This window comes from Magnolia sinica, chromosome 9 (genome assembly GCF_029962835.1).
Source record: "Magnolia sinica isolate HGM2019 chromosome 9, MsV1, whole genome shotgun sequence".
In the NCBI taxonomy this organism is placed as follows: Eukaryota; Viridiplantae; Streptophyta; class Magnoliopsida; order Magnoliales; family Magnoliaceae; genus Magnolia; species Magnolia sinica.
In genome coordinates this window covers 32,732,425-32,751,410 of record NC_080581.1, presented here as the reverse complement: position 1 = coordinate 32,751,410, position 18,986 = coordinate 32,732,425, and the positions used below count along the sequence as shown (strand labels likewise).

The 18,986-nt window shown below is 40.0% G+C and overlaps 3 long non-coding RNA genes across 4 annotated transcripts; all 3 read right to left on the bottom strand.

Annotated features, from left to right (window-relative positions):
• Nucleotides 1–119: 119 nt before the first annotated feature.
• On the bottom strand, nucleotides 120–1,247 carry LOC131256225 (uncharacterized). The gene is made up of 3 exons (XR_009176676.1): nucleotides 1,118–1,247; nucleotides 524–1,010; nucleotides 120–194 (listed from the first exon to the last, which is right to left on the bottom strand). It is a non-coding gene; the product is annotated as an uncharacterized LOC131256225 (long non-coding RNA).
• Nucleotides 1,248–13,893: 12,646 nt separating this feature from the next.
• On the bottom strand, nucleotides 13,894–15,746 carry LOC131254829 (uncharacterized). Of its 2 annotated transcripts, none has more exons than XR_009175926.1 (3): nucleotides 15,669–15,746; nucleotides 15,168–15,308; nucleotides 13,894–14,802 (listed from the first exon to the last, which is right to left on the bottom strand). It is a non-coding gene; the product is annotated as an uncharacterized LOC131254829 (long non-coding RNA). The 2 variants fall into 2 exon arrangements; XR_009175927.1 differs by lacking the exon at nucleotides 15,669–15,746 and adding an exon at nucleotides 15,411–15,612.
• An 879-nt stretch (nucleotides 15,747–16,625) lies between these two features.
• LOC131254830 (uncharacterized) lies at nucleotides 16,626–18,623 on the bottom strand. The gene is made up of 2 exons (XR_009175928.1): nucleotides 18,041–18,623; nucleotides 16,626–17,928 (listed from the first exon to the last, which is right to left on the bottom strand). It is a non-coding gene; the product is annotated as an uncharacterized LOC131254830 (long non-coding RNA).
• Nucleotides 18,624–18,986: the final 363 nt, after the last annotated feature.

Sequence of the window (18,986 nt, the reverse complement as noted above, 5' to 3'; positions counted from 1 at the left end):
CAAAAGGGAGTGTTGTCCTCATGTTTCATTACCTGGAGCATCCTGCAAGAAGGCCCATTCAGTACTTGAAATGTGAACTACTCATGGATGAAGGAAGGAAAAAAAATGTAAAAATACTCACATCTTCATCAAAGTCGCCGTTAAAGTCATTAGCAACCTGCCACTTCTTCTTCGTAATTAGTATCATTCTCGTCCTAAAAGGGTATTTCCATATGCCAAAAAAGATCAAGATCAAATTCAATATTTGGTATTGATACTGACATGATAATGTTAAAATGAAATGCATGAGTGATAGAAAAGGGAATGGGTTGGAGGGTACTGGCTGCAATCACTTCAGCAATTGCAGCTGTTGTCAGTACATACTGGGACCTTGTCCATGACTGGGGACTTCTGCAAAGGACATCACCATTACAGTGTGTCCACAGTTAGGGTGCAAGTATAAAAAACAAGGGGCGTAAATATCATTTCCCCAAAAAATATCATAACTAAAAAAAGGAAAAATGGGGAAATGGGTATTTGAGACCTTGAACATTTGTTCATTCTATGAGCCTGGGGAATGCTATAAAGCTCCATATCCACCATCACTAAAAGCCCAAGTTCTTGCTACTGTAAGTCCATGTCTAGAAGCTTCTTGGAATGCAGCTGAGACCTTTCTCCTCTGAGATGGACTTGACCCCATATACATCAGCCAATAGGCATTGAACCCATTTTCATAGAAGGGGGTTCCATTCAGAACCTGGAGCAAGCTCACCATCCTCTCCTCGCTCGCACCTTCAGCAAGCAGGCTCTAATCAAAGACTTCAACAGTCCATTCTTTTCTAACGACCGAATGAACCCATGTAGCCAAGTAGAGCCCACTATTAACTGGTACTGCCACCTTCCCCGTCAGCAGCTCAAGAAGAATATACAAAATATACAGAATATACAAAGGAAGAGATTATACAAAGGAAAAGAATAAAAAACAAGAAAAAATATACAAAATACACAATCCAAAAATGCATTCCATTAACCTGCAAGCAACTAAATGAAATTCAAAATTATAATGGACATACATTTTGCATAACCAATCCATAGAAACAAAGAAGTAATCTAAAATTTGAAAGTTCTCAAGACATACCTCTGAAATTCAAAATTGCAACCAAGGCCACAAGCTCAGCAATCTTGTTCAATATATTCAAACCTGTAAATTAATGATTTCCTTAATCAAAACTAATATCATAAGTTTTAGGATAAGGAACCAATAATAAAATGACATATGGCAAGAAACAAAATCTGATAGTGAAATACACCTTACTTGTCAACATCTATTCCAGTTCTATCATTTGCAATACTACCATACAAGAAACGCTTCTCTTTTGTATCCTTCATTTCAATTGATGAACAAAAAAATAATGCCAGTGAGGCTCAAGTATTTGATAAAATTTGATAATAAACTTAAAAGTACAGATAATAAGGTTCTATAAGAAGAGAATTAGATGCTAAAAGAAATTACAAATCAAAACATAAAGGAAAAAAGAAGTATTACACAAAATTATGAGAAGAGGTAAAATGACTTGCATTGCCCACTAAGATATCATGGCTGGCTAGTTCCATTTCTTGGTCAAAACATAATATGTTATGGCAACAATGAAACAACTAGTGCCGTAATATGTTATGGCAACAAACATAATGCAGATTCTTGCTTCATCATTTCATAGGGTACACAAGAATCAACTCAATAGTCCATGTAAGTAGATACAAAAAAATGGCAAAGATGAGAATAAAATCAACTATAACACTAGAATCCAATACTAATTACATAATATTCTTCTTCATCAAAATAAGTTGATAGTAACCCTTCTCAAATTAGTAACCCAATATTTGTTGGGATAATCCAACAAGGCCAGTGTTGAGTGACCATACATGACAGTGGAATGTTTTTCAATTGGTGTTCACACCTTCTTTGGGACAGCTGCCCATCTGGTTGATAGTACTAACAAAGTTGGACATTTGTAGTAGATTCTAATGGCCATTGGTAACTTTTGCATTTGCTCAATTGCACTCAGCATGATTGTAGAGATCATTGTCATCTACCCGATTCAACACCATAAGTATAGGCATGGGATTGATAATCTCTTGGTTCTCTTTGTCACGCCCCAAACCTGGAAATTGGATTCACAAGAATCCCGATCACCGAACCCAGTGCCGACAGCCTCCGTAGTACCCCATTCTCGGCTCCCAGCGTCCATACGCCAGGTTCCGATCCTGGGATTCTACAAGGAGGATTTTCCAACGTACATTTGTCTCATAAGAAGCATAACCACAAGTATACCCAAAACATAAGGGCAACATCATCATCACATATCCACTAATATAATCATTTGAGTACAATACTGAAAGAGAAATATATATGTCAAAAATCAAAGCTCCAAAAGTCTGTTGTACGCTCCAAGCTCAACACTGCTACAACCTGACGCCACCTGCACGCATCTATCGTGCATAAGCTTATAGAAAGCTTAGAGGGTGGTGGAAGTGTGTGCACAAGGTAAGTGCCAAGTATGCAATACAATGTCATAAATCATACAATGGAATAAATGGAAATACTGACAAGATACAATATCAGAGTAAGCGGAATTATACTAGTAAGTCCACGAGTCATACAATATCAGAGTACGCAATACAGATCAGCTATACAAATGAGGAGTCAAAGAGAGCTAAATATCAGATGCCGAAGGTACAATGTAATATGTAAATTCTGCTAAGTCCATCTAGGCCATATAAGTGCAGAAACATAGTAACCCAAAATGCTAAGTACTGCGAATGCAATGTAATATGCGGTGCGAATGAAATGACCATGCTGGAGTGTGAAGTCGGGATAATAGTACGTATTATCGTAGGCTACGGGGTCCACCACAAGGGACTTCTATCCAAACCAGTCCCATACCTAAATTTGGATAGTCAGACTCAATGTGGTAAAACCCTGATCTCAGGTTAGTCACACGTCCAACAGAAATCCTAGCCATGCGAAGGTACACGTAACAAATAGTTACGCACCACCAGCCCGAGTGGAAAGTGAATGAATGAATGAATGAATATGCAATTCCTACTCAATAAGTCCACATATCAGTACGGTTTCTCTCTAGGGAAATGACCGGGGTCTATTACACTCTAAACCAGATTGCCGCCCCATCGCATGTAATAAGGTGAGTGGAAGAGACCTTACTATCCGCCTGCCAATATCGGGCCTGGCTCGTCAATAGCAGACCCATTTCTCGAGCTGGTCAGACTCAGCCTAGTATTGCCCCCTCCTTTTGGGCAGGTAAGGCCGTACATCCTTCCAACCAACCACGACATAGTGGGAGACGCGGCCTAACAGTATATGACTCTCATGCGCTCATGTACCCACTCGGTCTAGACGTTGGAGCAACCTCTGTAACCAAGAGGGTTCTAGGACTTTCACCCAAGGATATCTATAGCACCCCATGTAGAACAGATTTCTGGTGTCCCGTCTGGCCATCCACGATATGCCTGTGGAGGCTACAGCCCTGATGTCGCTAGGGCACACAATGCAAGATGCATGAGTCATACAATCCAATCATGCATCAATCATGCGCATATCGTGCGCTCATGTGAGATAACCTCCACCTATCAGGGAGTCTCATAACAATCTGCCCAATGACATATGCAATGGTCAACCACATCTTATAACAAACATGCAGATGATGCGTATGGGCATGTATCATGATGCTATGTAGTCACATACTCATAATCGGTATCAATAATCGGCATCAATAATTGACCTAGACAACGTGGACATTTAGCCAACATTGCCCCCCAAGAAGTGGCCCACATAGAACCACACGTATAGTGGACCCATAGCCTCACAAGAGGGCCAAAAATACAACAACATGGGCCTCACTCAAAAGCTCAATACACCTCACGATAGGCCTTTCACATGGGCCTAACATACATCACAATGGGCTCCATCACCTAGCCCTTAAATGCATCACAATGGGCCTAATCACATAGGCCTCATATTCATCACATTAGGCCCTTAAAACACGGGTTGAATACACATCACAATGGGCCTCAAATACGGGCCGCATACACATCACATTGGGCCTCAAACACGGGCTGTATATACATCACACAGGCCAAATACACATCACAATGGGCCTCAACTATGGGTCGTATATACATCATGTAGGTCTCGACAATCAGCCTCGACAATTGAAATCGGCCTCAACAATCGAAATCAGCCTCAACAATCGGAATCGATACTCGGAATCAGCCTCGATACTCGGCCTCGACAATCGGAGTCTATACAATTGGCCTCAACAAATCGGAATCGGCCTCGATACTTGACCTCGACATTTGGAATTGGCAAATCGGTCACGTCAATCAGAATTGGCAATCGGTCACGACAATCAGAATCGATCGATAACAGAATCGGCAAATCGGTCATATCAATCGGAATCGACAATCGGTTACGACAATCGGAATCGATCGATAATCAGAATCGACAAATCGGTCACGTCGATCGGAATCGGCAATCGGTCATAACAATCGGAATCAATCGATGATCAGAATCGACAAATCAGAATGGGCCTAACAAGGCCTAAGGGAAGGTCACAATGTTGACATTAAACCATCATTGCCCAACAATGTGGCCATTTAACCAACATTGCTCCCAAGGAGTGACCCACATGGAGCTAAACATATAGTGGGCCCAAGGCCTCGCACCAGCGCCTAATATACATCATCGTGGGCCTCAATTGCATCAAATGGGCCGATCAAGTGGGCTAATCAAATGGGCCAAATCAAAAGAGCCGAATCGATACATGGATCTCATATACATCAAATGAGCCTCATATACATCAAATGAGATGCATCAATGGGCCGCACCAATGGGCCTCATATACAACAAGTGGGCCGCATCATTGGGCCGTACTAATGAGCCCCATAAATATATCAAGGTAGGCCACACAGATGGGTCACAAGTATATCAAGGTGGGCACCTCGAATGGACCACAAAATACATCAAAGTGGGCTTGACGGATGGGCCACAAAGTACATCAAAGTGGGCCTGACAAATGGGCCACAAAATACATCAAGGTGGGCCTGACAAATGGGCCACAAAATACATCAATATGGGCCTCATGGACGGGCCATAAACACATCAAAGGTGAGCCTCATAAGGCAGCCCATGATTGGGCAAAAATAGATGGACAGTGGTGATGTTTTATTTAAACCAACATGATTTAAATGATTTTTAAACTCACAAGTATACGAATCAGATGTAGATACGGTACGTATTACGAGATCGTTCCCACGAGGACTGATTGTCACAATTCAAAATTAAGGACTCTTCTTAACTAATCCAACAAATATTTGCGATAGTAATTAAATAAACTAAATAAAAATCAATGGAAAAATAACTAAGAATAATGAGGAAAGTTCGATCAAAGAGAAGACTAGGACTTTCGAATCCACCCCTAATTATCATGAACCTTGTTTTACCTGTTGATTCACTCTAATTCAGATTGATATCAAAATAAATAAAGCGCACTCTATGTCCTTGGTTAGGTACACAGAATGTATAATTCCTTAAAGCATATGGATCACATCTTTCCATCCATGGTCAGGCATGGAGAGATGTAAATTTCTGTTTCTTCCTCTATAGGAACCTGTTCATGGTCAGACACAAGCACCTAGAATAGTAATCCAAACAACGTCCATAACTAGACTTTGGTCGAGCTCTTAGAATGGAGGAGTACGGATATTTCAGTTAAGCACAGTAGAGAAAGAAACAAACCAATCAAATTCAGATGAAATCAACACTTACAAGAGTCATTCAAATTAGGGGCTTCATCTCAGCCCTAGCTAGAAATTTAGCTACTCATGGAATCAAGAAGGAAGATGGAAAAATAATATTTATAAAAGAAAAATTCCATCCTCTCTTCCCTCTTGCTTGAATCTGATGTCTTCGCTCTCTTCCCTCTCCCTGGCTCTCTTCCAAAACGAGCTTTCCCTTCTGCTTTTTCTCCTGTCCAAAAAACAACGAACTACCTCTCTCAAATGGGCCTTTCAAAACGAACCTTTTCTTCTCTCCAACAAAACTCTCCCTCTCTTGCTTTTTTCTTAGATCTGTTCTTCCTGGCTTCCTCCCTCCAAACGAGCTCTCTCTCTCTCTTTCTTATAGCAATTTAGGCGGTGGAGAGACGTGCTGGAAACGCTGTCGCAGCAGCAGCCGCGTTCGGACTCTCTTTCCGCAGCCAAGATCAGATGCAAAACAGCCCTCTTTCCTCACTCGATTTCCAAATAAATACCGTCCCTTAGGACGTTTTCCAGTCTTCTACATGATGGACGGATCAGATCTTCCATCTGATCAAGTGTAGTGGGCCATAACAGGTGCGAAAATCGAACAGCGTCCGGCGTGCGTAAACAGGGATTACACTGTTCGCGTTGCGACATTGGTGGAGCCCACTTTGTTGCTGTATAGATAAATCCAAGCCGTCCATTGGATGCAGCACACAATTTCGGACGAGAATGGACTGTTTTCACTGTCTGCTGATGTGGCCCACGTGATTTCGCTTCTTGCCATCCATTCTGCTTTTGAACGGTTAAAAACCGATCTCTATTGCCATCTGAAATAACGCCACCTAGGCGATGATAATATCGGCATTTATGGTCTAATAGACGGTCCAGATTGGACCCACGAGTCGTGATGGTGGCCCACAACAGGAGACCGCAAGTCCCTGTTTCTGTGAAGCCGAAAACGGCAACTTCCGTTTTCTTTTAAACGTGTATTGATGCACTGCTAATGTGCGTCCGCACTGTGTGCATGCAGTGCACATGTGAGGTCCATCATGATGTATGCACCAAATCTCCTCCATCCATATGATTCCCCATATAATTTACAGCGTTGATACCAAAGATGAACCATGTCCAGGGACCAGGTGGGCCCCACTTAAGGAATTAAAGGGCTGATCTGGCCGTTGGGCCACTTCTCGAGATATCCAATGGATGAAATTTAATTTGTACAGTTAATTTATGATCCCCATCCCATGTATGGAGTTTCGACCCAATCGGATAGCGGGAACCATGTGATCTTGCATTTTGGACCATTTTTTGGGCCTTTTTAACGTGAACGGCTTGATTTCCTCGGGTCCCTGGCATGTGAATTCTTCAGTCTTAGTTCTCTGGAGTGCGTCCCTTGCTCTGATGACTTTGAAACATCAAATCCATGCTTGTAGTACTCTTTTTCCATCAATGCTCCTGATTTCATCCTGTAACAAAAATATAATTAAAATATTCCATTAAGCATTATCATGTACGTCAATTTAGGCAATTACTGGGTTCTGATATGCAATATTTGACCCTGATCAAGTGGGTCCAACACATGCATCATGGTGGGCTTGCCTAAGGTGGCCCATGATTGGGGCGCATAAGTAGGGTGAGCCTCTCAAGATAATGGGACCCACGGCCCTAATAAAATGAATGAACATGTGGGTATAATACACACATCATGGTGGGGCCACTAGGAGATAAAAATCAAGTCAATCCATGGCTTGTGTGGGCCACACCACACACATCAGTTGAGGGGTACATTCATAATCATTCGTTAGGCCTACCAATCTGTAGTTCACAATTCCAACCCATTCATAAGTTAACATATTGATAGATGAAGTGATGACAAATATCAGCTTACTAGAAATTACTGTGGCCCTTAAAAGTTTTGAACGGTGGATGTCACTGTCTCCACTATTTTCAATGGTGGGGGGTCCACTTGAACCATGGATCTGACTCATTCTTTAGCTCCTGCCATAAAATGAACTTTCGAATTGGTTGGATGGTTTGGATGCAACACATGCATCATGGTGGGTCCCGTAGATGGACGGCGAGGGTGAAACAGGTGGGGCCCTCATAGCTTGGTGACGTCACATACACCAGTTGTATAGCCGGTGTGCGGCACGCCAGCCATTCCGCTTCATAAGGTGGGTCCATACGTGCGGCCCACCATAACATTTATTTTCCATCCAACGTGTTGGTAAGGTCATACAGACCTGGCCCACTGTAATGTTTACTTTCCACCCAACCTGTTGGTACGGTCACATAGACCCGGGGCCCACCACAATGTTTATTTGCAATCCAACCCGTTAACAGGGTTACACTGATCTGATGAAAAGGAAGGAAAAAAAAAAAACAAATTTCATGTTGGCCCAAAATTTCTGGACCACAAAAAGGGTCACAATGGTGGACGTTTAATCAACACTGTTCGTTGATGTGGGCCCACCAGATAAATGCTGGATGGCGTGGATAGGACACGTACATCATGGTGGGTCCCACCGTCCAAACAGTGGACGATGCAGACGTAACACATACACCACGGTGGGCACCTGCCTCCAGCGCATGCTGCTGCTTCCATCAGCGGCTTCTGCAGCAGGAGGTGCTGCTGCCTTTTTTTTTTTTTTTGAAATCATTGTATTTCTGTGGTTTTTTACAGATGGGGCCCGCATCAGTGGAATCCCCTAGCCATTGGTTTCAGTACCTCAAGACAGACCCATCAAACCCAATATTTAACATATTTCGGTGCATAAAACCATCAGAGTAGGTTCCAACGGTCGAGAACATTGTTTGCTATGCTATGGCCCACCAAAAACTAGGATCAGCTTCATTTTTCGGCTCAACGCCTAAAATGATCTGAGGAACCGAATGGATGGCTTGGATTAACAACATGCATCAAGGTGAGGCCTGTATAAGTGGCCCACCCGAAACCAAGCTAAAGTTATATATATATAAAATCTTTTGGTTGCTGCCAGTACACCCACTATCTGTTCACACTTCCATGACTGTCTACCTTTGTCAATCAAGGTGGGTCCCACATGGGCGTGGCCCACTTGATTAATATGATATTTGTGCCTTCCCATTGCCATAGGGTAGGGCCCACATAGCTTGGACGACTGTGGGGTCCATTTAATGGACGGTTTGGGATATCACATACACTCATTAGGTGGGCCACACAATCACATATTCACACACAAAACAAATGAAAAATAGAGGGAGAGAGAGAGAGACACACACGTGCGATGGAGGGACCCCGACATTATGGGCCCTCCCTTGCATGATTTAAAACATACATCAAATGGGTCCCATTTCATATGGGCCCACCGATCAAAATCAACGATGGAGATCCTTTCTCCACCGAAATGGAGGATCTAGATGACCCTATCCATGCAAGGAAAATAAACATCATGATGGGGTCCATAGAGAATGGCCCCATCATGGAATGATCATGAGGATCGAGGTGGGCCATTGGCCACATCTTAGGGTCCAAAGTGAGATCCGCACCATTGATCGGTAGGTCTCACTTGCCCATCATAAAAATATGAAAACTAGCCTATAGAAGCTCCCACCTTAGGATCTTCTTCTTCATTCTTCCACCAACGCGTTGTAGAGCTTCAAGGGAACAAGATTCAACGGTTGAGGTCGATTTTAGAGGTTGGGATTGGGTGATAGGAAGGTGGGCCATACATGGATTCTCCATGGAAGCCATGGATGATTCTTCTCTTGGGGTTGCTTGGGAGAATGAGAGAGAGAATGAGAGAGAGAGATGATGGGAGAGGAGTGATGGGAGAGAGGGATGGTGAGTGATGGGTAGGTGTACTTGGTTGTAAGAGAGTGTTGACTTTAGGGGAGGGGTGGTTGTACTTGGGGATGGGGTGTGAGGCGATGGGAGTACTTTGATTGATTGATGGATTGATGTGACGTTTCGTAGAGATTCTCTCAGAATTGCAACGTGCGATATTTTCTTGAACTGGACGCGGGCTCACGTCTCCTGACCCGGGTATCGCCTCGGCGCACGAGACGCGGCGTTGGAACCATAGCAACGGCACGGTCACTAGAGTGCAAGTCTCGGGTCGAGCCGACTCTTAAATACAGGATACGACTCAAAATCACCCGCAAATGCCAATAACAGATCGTGGGTCGCCGAAATTCGACCGGAAGGACCGTAGAAGCCTACGGAACGGTACAATATAGGATACGGGTCTTACACTCTTGATTGGAGGCATACCTATTGCGATGCCTACTGTTTTGTTTATGACAATGGCACTGTACAGTTGAGGTAATCCAACCAAAAGAAATAAAACAGTTGAGTTTAAAAATCAAAATTCATAACCGGAAGGTATTTCAATAAAGTTGCTAAGTTTTAGGAAGAGTACAAGAAGTCAAGAACTAAGTACAATTGTTGGATACAATTTTTTTTAATGAGATACATTCATACAGGCACTGTATGTGAGCTTCCACATCGCACTACAAGAAAACTGGCCTTTACCGGCGGTCAAAACTGCTGGAAAATTCTTTGCCCGTGGTCAGCTAATAGCCGGTAAAGCCTCAGTCAGTAAAGGATTTACCGGCGGTCAGGACCTTTATTGACGGTTGTGCTGGACGTCGTTAAATCATTAGTTTTTTGCTAAACTACCAGAAAATTGGACAAAATCTACGGGTAAAATCCTTAGCTAAAGATGACTAACCCAGAGTACGATCGAAGCCATTGATACCGTAGCTCTTTAAAACTTTGCTATGGATTAGATCCATAGCTACAGAGGTCACGGCCATCGACAATCCGTAGCCATAGTGTAAATCTTTCTTATCAAAAAGTAAAAAAAAAAAAAGAAAAAAAAGAAAAGAAAAGGTGACCCACATGTATCCTAGTTTTTTTTTAATTTTTTTTTAATTTTTATTTTTTTATTTATAACACCAGTCTAAGCAGCTAACATACCTTGGTTAATGTCAATGATCTCCTTGTTGCCAATGATTGCCATTGTTTCCAAGGGACTGGTTTCTTCTGTCGATCTTTGGTGAGCTGTGCAACAGTAAAAGGCATCGGCACCAGTATTTCGGAGTCCTTCGGCAAGTTCAGGCCCTCAATGATATTGAGGTTCACCACCTGTGAGTGGAGGTTCTAAGTAGCTAACATACCTTGGTTAATGTCAATGATCTCCTTGTTGCCAATGATTGCCATTGTTTCCAAGGGACTGGTTTCTTCTGTCGATCTTTGGTGAGCTGTGTAGCAGTAAAAGGCATTAGCACCAGTATTTCGGAGTCCTTCGGCAGGATCAGGCCCTCAATGATATTGAGGTTCACCACTTGTGAGCGGAGGTTCTCTATTTCGTCTACCAGAAGCTCAATCCTCTCACAATGGTCCAGAACCTGCACAAAGGGAGATTACAATGGGTTTATGTTGTTCTGCACATCACAAGATTTAAATAATTTGGGGGCTTCAAAAGACAGGGCTGCATGGAGGACACTAATCTTGGCATTTGGGTGGCCCAAGGAAAAAGATTTTCCTAACTGCACATTGAAATATTACAGGCAACCATCAGCACATTGAATTTTATACATACATTAACTGCACATTGAAATATTACCATCTCTAAAGAGTTACATTCCAACATAGAAGCACGAGGATAGAAGCAGAATTGCCAAATCTGGTAACCATACTTGACCTGACCAATTCCAACCAGAGGGTCAGCCCAGGCCCAATCTAGCTTAAAGAGGACCTAACTGCAATTTTATATTCATGAAGAAGTCGCACACATTAGCAGTTAAAATTAGCTCACACTCCAAATCAGCATTCATTGTGTTTCAGACCGCCAAACAATGATTGTTGATTTGTCGGGAAGTTGTCCCATGTGGTCCCACTTTGCAATGTGATGAAAACAAGCTGGCTGATTCCAGAATGTGATGAGACATGTTCAGAGTCAGTTCAAAGAACACGAGATACAGATATTCTTATAGAATTCTATAAATACAAAGTATCTACTACATAGCTTGTAATGATACACATCTGATAAATTACAACTTTTAGCTGTTCAATGATGATGATGATACCAGTATCTCCAATACTGCTGAGGTCCTTGCAAATACTTGAGAACTCAGCTGATGGCATCTTTACAATGGCATGATACTCTGCTTCTGGAATTCTAAGATGCTTGCTGCCAATGTCCATGAGCTTCATCTCAAAATCAGCAATATTATCTTGACCTTCAAAAATGACAAAACCCAGATCAGTGATAAAATTCTGGGGAAAATGCAGAATTTCAATCATCCTTTTTTGGTAAGGTAGTAAAAAAGAGTTTACAAATAAACCAGAATGAAAAAATAGATTACATACAAAATAAAAAAAATCCAAAATGAACAGAAGGAATTTGCTAAAAGACCCAATTTATCCATCCATTTCTTCTCTTCTCAACAATACAACAGTCGGCATTTTCATTTGTTTCAGCATCCCTCAGAAAAAAGAATACAACTTCCCTTAACCAAAACAACCCAAAATAAATATGTAAATGACAATTGTGCTGAGAGTAAACAGATTAGTGTAATTAGGAATAACTACCAAGAAGAAGATAGAAATACAAAAAAGAAACACAATGATGACAGAGGACAATATGTGATGGTTACCTGATTGAGAACCTCAAAGTCCGATGGCTGTTTAGCCATTGAGTAATACCCCTGCATTGATTGAAGCCCAATGCATATGAATATGGAAGACCAATATTCAAAGTTCAAACATGTTAAATTAGAATAATCGGCATAGAAATTGAACATAGATGTCTAACCACTAAGCAATTAATGATCATCAATAACCGTGATGTTTGAGTTTTGATGGTAGTGCAGTAGCTTGTACAGCCATTATAATGACTGCATAACCTCCCGAAGATGTCTACGGAGAATAGGGCTATAACAAACATTCAACGACATAAAGCCCACAAAGAATGAACAAAAATTGAACGTAAAAGTGGACCAATAACTCAGCCTGTAAATCAGCTAGTCAACGAAAGTATGGAAAAATTAAATAACCAGCTCAAGGAGGGTCGATGTTAGGCAGGCAATAGGTCAGTTAGCTTTTGCCAAGATACTAATAAAAAGAAGCCAATGCCAAAGATGATGATGAGTTTAACAAATAACTATATTCTAAAATAATAAATAAATATTGCATCACCATCAAAATCAAAAAAAAAAAAAATTACTCACCTCACTTCCAGCAACTGCTTTCTCCAATGCTTGGTTAAACCATCTGTGTCCTGACCACATCATTGCAAAGCCAGCAACATTTGGGCTCGGCATAGATCCCTGTCATATGAAATAGTTTGTTGTATTGCAGACATATATGCATCAATTAGAAACACACTAGCTCGTTCTTCTACTTGCATTTCTTGTTGAATAGAATTTATTCTTGATACGGTGAGTGAATTAGTAGCTCTGAACTCTTGCAATCACTTCCAAATGCACTTCTTGGCTTCACCCAGAGGGGTAGCCTAGGCAAGTATTATGTCTTGAAAACTGATTGGATGCAGAACTTGCTCTAAGAGTCTTCAAATAAAAGTAACAGCCGCCATAACAGCTGGCCATATGAACAAACTACATCCATGCAGCAGACTTATTCCCATTTGAATGTCTGAAAGAAGGGTCAAAATTGAAATAGATAGGTCTTAATGTCAAGAACAGAAGATAGTCGGTGTGTACATGAGAGAGAGAGAGAGAGAGAGAGAGAGAGAGAGAGAGAAGTGTAGATTTTTACAAATATATTGAAATGAACAATCATACAACTCAATAGAGTTTAGAGAATTAAACATTCAACATATAAATCCATGTTTCTAAAGTTAATCAAGCCTACATTTACAGGATGATAAGAGAACAAATCAAACAAATTTACAATTCAATCAACACAAAAGAATGAACTTTGAACCCATTTGAACCACCTCAAGTTGCTTGTGAACATGTAAAAGCATAACATCATCTCTGCCTGCAAACGCTCAACACATTCAGGCACAAGCATGAAGAATGTAAGTATATAGAGTGCAGCCAGCAACATGAGTTGATAATGAATACAGGTGGTCGTTGAAGTCTAGGAGGAAGAAAGTATCTACCACATACCATGTCTGACACGTAGCAGAAACTTCGGGTTTACATTCCCGAAGCTTGAACCGTTGAGGGCTCACCCCTGCATAAAATTGGAAATGAAGAAACAATGGAAACCCAATTCCACAAATAGCTTTTGGTTGGGTTTATATCAATGAGTCTGCAAAATTTTCTTTATTTACTTAAGAGTCATTGGAAATAAAAGAAACAAGAGAAACACAACTCCAAATAGCTTTTGATTGAGTTCTTCCGTACCAAAATCTGCACAACTTTTTTTTCTTGATTTTTTTTTCTATATAAATCAAAGACTAGAGAAAAAATGTAGTAACCTTCAAATTCAATGTTAGAGAAAAATTTCCATCCAAGCAAGGCAATGATAGGAACCATAGCCATCTTTTACAGTAAGGCATATGCATGTAGGCCATTATATGTTAAAAGATATCACAGACAATCTCTTACCCAAGTAACATTCAAAAGAAAAAAATGAGGAAAACAGGGGTGAAAATCAAAGAAGATGAGCTTGAATGAGGCATTCCAATTGCACATGGATTATGATCATACCTATTAAATGAGAACTTTATTGTATTAAGGTTGAGCAATTAGCATTCCTTGAAAAAAAATTGGTGCAAGAAGCAAAAGCGTGTGCTACTAACCTGAACAGATAAAACAGAAGGTTTCTCATTATGGAGCGAGCTTGAGAACTTTTCTTTTGAGATTTTCCAAATATGGAAATAGCTTCGACGTGTGAGATCCATAATACAGTGAAAATATTGCATCTACCCGTCTTATGGTATCCATTGCAGAAGCACAATCATTGAATGAGAGCTGAATGGATGCTAGCTTCACCAACTCATTTCCAATGATGACGTGGCTGGCATGGTATAGCTTTTCAAGGATCTATGAACACGACAAAAAAAAGAAGAAAATTAATTCAGACATTCTTCAGCAGATATTACAGAGCACCAAAAGTTCAAGAGAATTACCAAACCACGAGAAAGTAAGAAAAGAGCAAAGTTCAAAGAAGATGACTATGTTTCCCTTTGGAATTAAGTGTTTTTGTACATACAATTCATTGGAAAACATTATTGTCTGTCACAAGTATTTAAATATTTGAGAGTGAATGAGTATTGTTCAAGGAATGAAAGAATCTTAGCATCTACGTGTATCATGATATACTACTCGAAAGAACTAATAGATAGCCATCAAAAGGTGGGCTAGTCCTATACTTGAAGATTTATTTACTTAAACCAAGTAGTAACCACCTGTGTGAATGTTGGTTGGGATCACTTGAGAGATCATTGGATATGCCCAGATTTTGCTGGAACAAATTATCGTTGCTGCTTTGCTTTTGAAACGAGGCACCATGTTGCTGACTAGACAAGGCAGCAAGTTCAGTTGATATCCTGCATTTATTAGATGGACATGTTTAAATCACTGCATTTAGATTGAAGAGGAAACCAGTGACAGAATCATATATCAGACAATGTCAAGGAAAGGAAAACCACCATCAAACACTTGCAATGCTCCTGTAAAGTGCATCTCCATGTATATAAAGATTATATATCTAATGCCTGTAAGGATATTTTGTAGCCAGAAAGTTTTCCCTTTCATAAGCATCCTCTTTAAAGGTCACCTTGAATGACATATGCTTATAAAATAAAATGACTATACAACAACAAAACTAAAAGGAAGGCAACACGTGGATAAATCATTTAAGAGATTCTGGCATAATGGGTCAATGATTCAAAGGAGGAGGTCCGCACCTTTATCCATGTGGTTCCAGAACCAGTGTACCTAGATGTTCCAATTTCCCATAAAATCTGCATAACACTCTTTGAAGCTTCAGAATATGCATAAATGAAATGCTTATAGTGATTGTATCATCAAGATAAATGTCAACATCTGATAGCTAAGTGAATAAGAGTGCAAGTCTAACATAACAAAAGCACTGAGAGATGAAATTTAACAAATTACACATGAAGAAGAACAAAAGCATCATCAAAAAGATATATGAGAAGAAAACATGTATAGCAACTTGATGGTGAGTATCAAGTTGTGTTTCCTATAGTTAACACAAAAATCCCAAATTTGGAAAATCCTAGTCACTGAATCTTCAGTCTTTCCTTTTATAGTTAACATTCCATGAATATAGCTAAAATTAAAGTAAATTGTACAAGGACAGCTGAAACTCCTTTTATAATTGTAAATGCTACAAGTGCAGTTCCTCTCTATATGAAGAGTGACCAGACTAGGAGCAAAATAAACATGGAGAAACAGTTTGTTTTAAGCCTCTACTCTAAACTATTGGTTTTACTTTAATTAAGCATAATACATCCAAACAAAAATACACTAATCACAAATCAAATAGGTATTAGTAGGTGAAAACATTAATAAATAATGGTTGCAAAGAAAGACACCAAAATCCCTGTCAAATCAATGGCACTTACGACCATACAAACACACATCTATAACATCAGGTTACAATAAAAACGTGGATAATAAGATAAACAAGATAACTAATTCAGTCAATTCAGGTGGGTTTTTTTCCCTGCAATTGGAAGTCAGCAAATCATATGACCACATATCACAATGTATATTGAATGGCCGATTATTTAGGAAATTCCTATCTCTGTGAGTATATGTTAATAACATGCCACATGACAAGAGCAATGTCCATTGAAAAAAATAAATTAAATGAATATAACTATACCAAATGGATCATAGAGAAATTAAAAACTAATGCATATGACTATACCGAAGCATACCAAACACTACAAAAAAACAGGGCTCATTTCAGACTTAACAAGCTTTCGCATTGAACAAGTTGAGAAAGGAACCAGTTTCGACACTTGCATCATAGTTAGTTGTCCAGCAATACTTCTCCAAACATGTGATGCCATGCATGAGATCTGGACCATTCTTCTAGTCGTACCTCAGAAAACCACAACGTTAGGTGATCCTAGCCACTAGAAGACTTTCAATAATTACAAACAGATGGTTAAAAAAGTCCCAACCAATGGCCAACATTTAACAGGAAATCAGCTGTAATGCCCAAATCACTACATATTAGTGGCGGATGTAATGCTATTTTCTTCTCCAGAAACCATTACCCAAATCAAACAGCAACAGCTGTAATGCCCAATACTTACAAATGCCATTTTCCTTCCAAACAATTTCTAAATCCAACTGAAACAACAAAACGTGACAAAAGGAAAATGGATCTCTCCTTTGACAGCAAGTTCCAAATCAAATAGAAAGAGTTTGAAATGCTAAATTGAGTGTGCACATAACAGAACCCGTCATTTGTTTTCCTTCTTCTATGATGGTATTTTCTCAATCCATTCCCAAATCAAACTAGATCTGCATAAGAAGAAAAAAAAAAGAGGGAATTTTTCTAGAAAATATTACCAAGTCACATGGCAACTGCCAGAAAGGTAATCTCCTTTCAGCTTCGATAATGAAATGTTAAAAGATGTGTATTTTGCTTATTGGTTGCTTTCAGTTTCTCGTCTTCATTACTCAACCATCTCAAGATCCTGTAAGGAAATGAATTCTACCATTGATAGCAGTTCCTATTAAGGTTTCTAACGATGGGTGTTTTAGAAGAGATGAAAAAGCAACTGATGCATGATTAAACCCACATACAAGCATAAAACAAATTGTAAGACTCTGTGTCACGCTTCAATAAATGAAAATCAAATTGTAGAAAAACTTACTGTTTCTCTGTTTTTTTTTTCATTCACTTTTAAACTTGAGTTGTATCTGTGGTCAGATGGTTAGCATTGTTTGATCTGATCAATGTAGTGCCTCACTACCACAATTTATGAATTATTCATAGTCTGCAAATGCATGGAATTCAAATTTATTTGCATGTAGAGTCAAAACATAAAGAAATTTCCTCAGATACCATGAGTAAAAATTACATGGCTATATAATTTCGACAGACAAAAGCCACAGTTCCTGATCTTTATACTTTTTGCTTTCCCAGAATAGGGGTAGTTCGCTCTAAAGCATTCTACAACTCTACAAAAAAAAGGCATGAAATTTTAGATTCATGTATTTATATAATTTCTTAGCAAAGTAATTGGCATTCCCAAAAATACAAAATGCAAATTAGAAGGATGCGTAAGCTCACTGATCTTTTTCTGTATATGGAAAGCTAGCCACCAAATTACTGTTGGTGAAAAGAGAGGAACACCCATTAAAGAATAAGATAAAGGACCTAATACTCTGTGAAAAGGAAAGTATATACCAAAACCTATCTCTACTAGATACACTGGCTAGTCCATCATCAAAAAGCCACTAGGGAATATTGTAGTTAACACCAAAACCTCCAAATCGGCTGCCAAAACCCTAAAAATCAAGAAAACATGAATAAATAACCATCAAATCCTCCCAATCGACCATCAAAACCCTATAAATAAATAAAATATGAACAAATAAACATCAAATCTACCAAATCAGCTATCAAAACCACCTGAAATTCCCAATTTCAAAAATTCTCAAGATCCCCAAAATTCTAAAATCCCCAAATCCCTAATTTGTAATATCAGAAAATCCTCAATTAGGGAATCGACACTACAAATCCCTAATTAGGGATTCGAAACTCAAAAATTCCCAATACACAAATCATTGCACAATGTTATTTGAAGGATTAAAAAATGCCAAAAAATGCCCAAATTGATATGAATAGAGAGCGAGAGAGAGAGAGAGAGAGAGAGAGAGAGAGAGAGATACTTGATGTTGCAGCAGAATGCTCCTTGATGTGCGGTAGATCGATCGTAGAGAGAGATCGGTTGTTGCAGCAGAGGGCCGAGGAGATAGAGAGAGAGGGAGAGAGAGGGAGAGGGAGAGGGAGAGCGCGCGAGAGGGAGAGGGTTGGAGAGGGAGCGGCAGAGAGAGGGAGAGCGCACGAGAGGGAGAGGAGCAGCAGATAGAGGGAGGGAGAGTGAGAGAGAGAGTCGTGTGGTGCCATTTGAGAGTGGGAATTAGGTTAGGTTTTTTTTTTTTCTTTTATATATAGGGACCCTGCCAGTAGCCGTTCAAACTGGCCGCCGGCAAAGGGTTGGCCGATCGGTCGG